We start from the raw sequence: 6,689 nt of genomic DNA on the forward strand, positions 1-6,689 counted from the left end.
CCTCTTATAATATTTACTATGTATATTTATTTCTATTTCCATAGGCTCATTGCCTTGTGTACCTAATTAAATTTACTTGTGTACTCATCTGTAAATATATTTTCAAATGAAAATAAACAGCCAGCTCTACGTACTCCATGACTGACTCTTTGGTGTCATGACATCCCAATGGGCAATGGCCAGGTCCTCTCCAGGATCCCTGTAAGGTAGGGAAGTATTGTTATCCCCATTTTACAGATGGAGAACTAAGGCACAGAGAGGCTAAGTAACTTAACCAAGGTCACATAGAAAGCCCACAGTGGACCCAGGAAACAAACCTGGGTCTCCTACAGCCTCACCACCACACCCACCAGGCTATCTGTCCATGTCAAATAAGCAGCCTTGAACAAATATGCTGTGTATTTGCAGTATAATAGTGTGTGGTAGGGCATGGGTGGCAGGTTGCATTGGCTGGGGGAGGCTATGCCTCCCCAAACAGCCAGGCGTGGCCCCGCCCCTTGCTTACCATGGCTCCTTGCATGCAGCTCCAATTCTCCAGCCCTGTCTGGAGAATTGGAGCCGCATGGGGCTGGGGAGGCTGAGGTGGTAGGGTGATATATTCTAGGACAGTGCTTCTCAAACTATCTGATGTGGCAGACCAGCAATTTTTTTTCCAGTGTGCCAGGGACCGGTACCATATTTGTGCCATATTATTATCATATTCGCATAGGCACATAGCACATCAGATCAGAAAAACTAACATTCTTCACTGAATTAATTGGAATGGAAGTTTGGCGTACTCACGGAGATGTTCCCATTTAAATACATTGAAGACTGACTGAAAGGCTGTGCGTCTGTGTGGATAGTATAAAATGACTATTATTCCTTTACGATCCAAGAAAATATTATTTGAACATTCTTAGTAATATTAATTTATATCGGAAACAATATAATGAATATAATAAAAGTTGGCAGGCATTTTTTAGGGGGCTTATCTGCTCCCACCCGACAACTTGCTGCAGTATCTTTTTCCTCCACCAGTTCCGCTGATCAGTGCAGATACTGTCAAATTTCATGGAGCAACAACACCAACAATAATAATTAATCCTCCTCTCCCTAAAGCTGTGCTAAACTGTCTTCCAGCATCAAGGGGCTACTTTTTTTTTTTTTTTTTTTTTGGAGTGGGGTGGAAGGGTGAGGAAAAGAGAGGGGGTGGCAGCCAAGCCCAAGAAATTGCCAGAGATTCATGAGTCTTCTCCTTATTAGTGTGTCCATGGGCTTTGTCTGCTCAGGGCTGGGCGGGGGGCAGTGTGAATGGATGGCACAATGTGCAGGAAACACACACATACATTACACACACTGCAGCTCGGGCAGCACCTCTCCCTCCCCATGGCATAAGGGTGTGGGGGGGTGACCCGGCCAATGGCAGTGGCCATGGCAGAGTCACTGGTAGCTGCTGCTGTGGTGGCCTGGGTCGAGCCAGCATGAGCCGGGGCAGCACGCGGGGAGTGGAGGGGAGCCGGTGTGAGCAAAACACGCTGCCTCGGGTCCCAGCCGATGGCTCGCCGACTGGCCCACTGGGCCACCACTTTGAGTAGCACTGCTCTAAGATTCTACTTAGAGATGTAGAGCTCCTCTTTTGAGTGCTCAAGATGTCAGGTGCTTGAACTCTGCATAAAGATAACTGTTGAGTCATATGCAGATAACTGCATTGGAATAACTGCTAAGTCATAGTGGCAGGTGCAGATTGGTAACTTGAACATGTTTTAGGAGGGTTTGGAATGTCTCTCTTGGGAAGAGGAATTCTCACAGAGAAAACCTAGGAATAGTCAAACAAAGGGAGAAATTTTAGGCTAAGTTTTGTGTTGTGTTTTTGTTATTTCAGTACCCCTAAAGCAAAATCTAAGGAAGATTTGGACGGTATACAGTATATGTATATACTCTCTTCAAAGCAAGGTGCAAGCTTTTCATAATTGTTGAAATAGTTTTCAAGGAACTCCAGCAGGTAGCTACATAGATTTGATTATCAGAAGCTCTTTTCCCTCTTGCACTATGCCGCTGTGAAATTGTGGAGAACCTGGGCAATACATTAAGAAGCAAGTAGAGGACAAGATGACACAGAATTTTTTTATGGGACATCACACCTCTCACCACTAGGCCACTGGTTCACAGCTCAATTGATAATGAGTGTTGCATCCCACGTTGGTTGTGGCTGAAAGTGCCACTCGTGGCTGCTTAGTGGCCTAAGTGAAATGAGCTGGTGGGCAGTACCTGGTGGTCAATACTAATACACAATTGATACCAATTGGCATCTTTGCTAAAAGTCTCAACAGAGAGGCAACAGGCTGAATGAGTACTGAAGGCCAAATTCAAATATGGTGTGTGAAATCTTTGGACACCATGTAATGTTTTTGTATGCTTGTGCACCGTAGGCTAGAACCTGTAGGCAGCAGTTACAATGAAAAATGTTATATTTAGAGAGATTCAGACATAATAGACTTTATTGGTGATATTTTCAGCATTTAAATATAGTCCAGCACAGATGACAAACATTTCTTCGAGATCTAAGTGCTTGTACATTCATATAAAAATAATTTGCTGCAAAAAACATTTGCTGCAAATTGCCTCAATTTTACACAATAATATTAGTGTACACTGGAGTTAGACCATTGTCAGTGTGTTACACATGCATACAACAGGACTGGCTTTGGCCAGAATAGTGAAAAACTGTCTCACTCCTAGAAATGATCTCTCCAATTTTGGGTTAAGCACCTGGAAACGATAATGTGGAGAAGCTTGCACTGCTGTTACCTATACTTTGCCTGAGCTGTTGATTAAATAGAATTTCCTGGACTTAAAAATTAGAAAAAAAAAAGGAACTAGAAGTGAGACAAAAACAATGAGGAGTCCAGTGGCACCTTAAAGACTAACAGATTTATTTGGGCATAAGCTTGTCAATACCAAGAGAGGGAAAATTGCTTTTGTAGTGAGCCAACCACTCCCAGTCCCTATTCAAGCCCAAATTGATGATGTTAAGTTTACAAATGAATTGTAGCTCTGCAGTTTCTCTTTGAAGTCTCTTTTTGAAGTTTTTTTTGTCAAAGAATGGCTACTTTTAAATCTGTTATTGAGTGTCCAAGGAGATTGAAGTGTTCTCCTACTGGCTTCTGTATGTTAGCATTCCTGATGTCTGATTTGTGTCCATTTATCCTTTTATGTAGAGACTGTCTGGTTTGGCCAATGCACATGGCAGAAGGGCATTGCTGGCACATGATGGCATATATTACATTAGTAGATGTGCAGGTGAATGAGCCTCTGATGGTCTGGCTGGTGCGGTTGGGTCCTCTGATTGTGTCACTAGAGTAGATATGGGGACAGAGAAGGCAACGGGGTTTCCTACAGGGATTGGTTCCCGGGTTAGTGTTTCTGAGGTCTGGTGTGTAGTTGCTGGTGAGTATTTGGTTCAGGTTGGGCGGCTGTCTGTAAGTGAGGATTGGCCTGCCTCCCAAGGCCTGTGAGAGTGGGGGATCGTTTTTCAGGATAGGCTGTAGATTGTTGATGATCCTCTGGAGAGGTTTTAGCTGGGGGCTGTATGTGATGGCCAGTGGTGTTCTGTTATTTTCCTTGTTGGGCCTATCCTGTAGCAGGTGACTTCTGGGTACCTGTCTCGCTCTGTCAATTTGTTTCCTCGCTTCCCCAGTGGGTATTGTAGTTTTAAGAATGCTTGAAAGAGATCTTGAAGGTTTTTGTCTCTGTCTGAGGGATTGGAGCAAATGTGTTTGTGGACAATGGATCGTGTGATGTGTCCTGGATGGAAGCTGGAGGCATGTAAGTAAGTATTAGCAGTCACTAGGTTTCCTGTGGTATTTATGTGACCATCACTTATTTGCACTGTAGTGTCCAGAAAGGGGATCTCTTGTGTGGACTGGTCCAGGCTGAGGTTGATGGTGGGGTGGAAATTGTTGAAATCCAGGTGGAATTCTTCAAGGGCCTCCTTCCTGTGGGTCCATATGATGAAGATGTCATCAATGTAGTGTAAGTAGAGGAGGGGCACTAGGGGACGAGAGCTGAGGAAGCATTGTTCTAAGTCAGCCATAAAAATGTTGGCATACTGTGGGGCCATGCAGGTACCCATAGCAGTGCTGCTGACTTGAAGGTATAAGTTTTCCCCAAATCTGAAATGGTTGTGGGTGAGGACAAAGTCACAAAACTAAGCCACCAGGTGTACCGTGGCCTCATCAGGGATACTGTTCCTGACAGCTTGTAGTCCATCCCCATGGAAAATTGGTGTAAAGAACTTCTACATCCATGGTGGCCAGGATGGTGTCAGGAGATCACCAATGCATTGTAGTTTCCTCAGGAAGTCAATGGTGTCTCGAAGATAGCTAGGAGTGCTGGTAGCGTAGGGTCTGAGGAGAGAGTCCAAATAGCCAGATAATCCTGCTGTAAGAGTGCCAATGCCTGAGATGATGGGGCATCCAGTATTTCTAGGCTTATGGATCTTGGGTAGCAGATAGAATACCCCTGGTCAGGGCTCTCGGGGTGTGTTTGTGTAGATTTGTTCCCGTACTGTAGCAGGGAGTTCCTTGAGCAGATGATGTAGTTTCTTTTGGTACTCCTCAGTGGGATCAGAGGATAGTGGCCTGTAGAATGTGGTGTTGGAGAGTTGTCTGGCAGCCTCTTGTTCATAATCTGACCTGTTCATGATGACTACAGCACCTCCTTTGTTAGCCTTTTTGATTATAATGTCAGAGTTGTTTCTGAGGCTGTGGATGGTGTTGCGTTCTGTACAGCTGAGGTTATGGTGCAAGTGATACTGTTTGTTCGCATTTTCAGCCTGTGCACATCTGCGGAAGCACTCTATGTAGAAGTCCAGCCTGTCCTTTTGACCGTCAGGAGGAGTCCACTCAGAATTCTTCTTTTTGTAGTGTTGGTAGGAGGATTCCTGTGCATCAGTGCTCTGTTCAGTGGTGTGTTGAAAATATTCCTTGAGTTGAAGAAAGTGAAAGTAGGTTTCCAGATCACCACAGAACTGTATCATCAATTATTGGGAGTGGACCACATCCATCCTGACTAAATTGGCCTTCAACATTGGTTCTCCACTTTTAAGGTAACTCCCTTCTCTGCATGTGCCAATATATATTTATGCCTGTTTCTGTAATTTTCACTTCATGCAGCTGAAGAACTGGGCTGTTTTACCCACGAAAGTTTATGCCCAAATAAATCTGTTAGTCTTTAAGGTGCCACCGGACTCCTTGTTGTTTTCGTGGATACAGACTAACATGGCTACCCCTCTGATTCTTATAAGTGAGGCACAGCTTTAATTTTTCCCACTATCAAAAGTAATTAATGTGCACATAAAAGGGAATTGCTGGCAGGTATTCACTGGGATGTACTTACCAGGCTTATTCCATTTATCACAAAAACCAGAAGCTCCTATAATATATAATTATATTCTCACATAAAAATGAGTGTGATAACCTTGTATTTTAATGACTCTCATGTTTAGTATTAAGGTTTTTTTGTTGTTGAAATATGTACATCTGCACCAAAATAACACAGCATGAAAATAGCTGTTTAAGAAGTTAATTACTCAGAGATAATTTTATAAATGAACTGCTCTTTAATAACATTCTAAGCACTATGATAGGGCTAAGTAAGTGAGTGGTGGTAACACTGTTAAAATGAAGTGTCACCGTGTTTCATCTTTGGAATAATCTTTCTAAGTAAAAGCAATGATGATCGTAGGCTCCTCTAGCTGGTACTTCTTTTGAAGAATCGTAAGATAAGAATAAAAATATGCGAGCAGTAGTTACACTCTGTTTTAAGGTCTGACTGTATTGCAGAAGCAAAATATCATAGAATCATAGAATCGTAGAAGATTAGGTTTGAAAGAGACCTCAGGAGGTCTTTGTCAAGCCGGGCGTTAAAAACCTCTAAGAGTGGAGATTCCACCACCTCTCTAGGTAACCCATTCCACTGCTTCACCACCCTCCTAGTGAAATAGGGTTTCCTAATATCCAACCTAGACCTCCCCCACTGCAACTTGAGACCATTGCTTCTTGTTCTATCATCTGCCACCACTGAGAACAGCCTAGCTCCAACCTCTTTGGAATCGTAGAATCATAGAATCATAGAATATCAGGGTTGGAAGGGAACTCAGGAGGTCATCTAGTCTAACCCCCTGCTCAAAGCAGGACCAATCCCCAACTAAATCATCCCAGCCAGGGCTTTGTCAAGCCTGACCTTAAAAATATCTAAGAAAGGAGATTCCACCACCTCCCTAGGTAACGCATTCCAGTGTTTCTCCACCCTCCTAGTGAAAAAGTTTTTCCTAATATCCAACTTAAATCTCCCCCACTGCAATTTGAGACCGTTACTCCTTGTTCTGTCATCTGCTACCACTGAGAACAGTCTAGAGCCATCCTCTTTGGAACCCCCGTTCAGATAGTTGAAAGCAGCTATCAAATCCCCCCTCATTCTTCTCTTCCGCAGACTAAACAATCCCAGTTCCCTCAGCTTCTCCTCATAAGTCATGTGTTCCAGTCCCCTAATCATTTTTGTTGCCCTCTGCTGGACTCTTTCCAATTTTTCCACATCTTTCTTGTAGTGTGGGGCTGAAAACTGGACACAGTATTCCAGATGAGGCCTCACCAATGTCGAATAGAGGAGAGCGATCACGTCCCTCGATCTGCTGGCAATGCCTCTAC

Source organism: Eretmochelys imbricata, chromosome 2, assembly GCF_965152235.1.
Source record: "Eretmochelys imbricata isolate rEreImb1 chromosome 2, rEreImb1.hap1, whole genome shotgun sequence".
NCBI lineage: Eukaryota > Metazoa > Chordata > Testudines > Cheloniidae > Eretmochelys > Eretmochelys imbricata.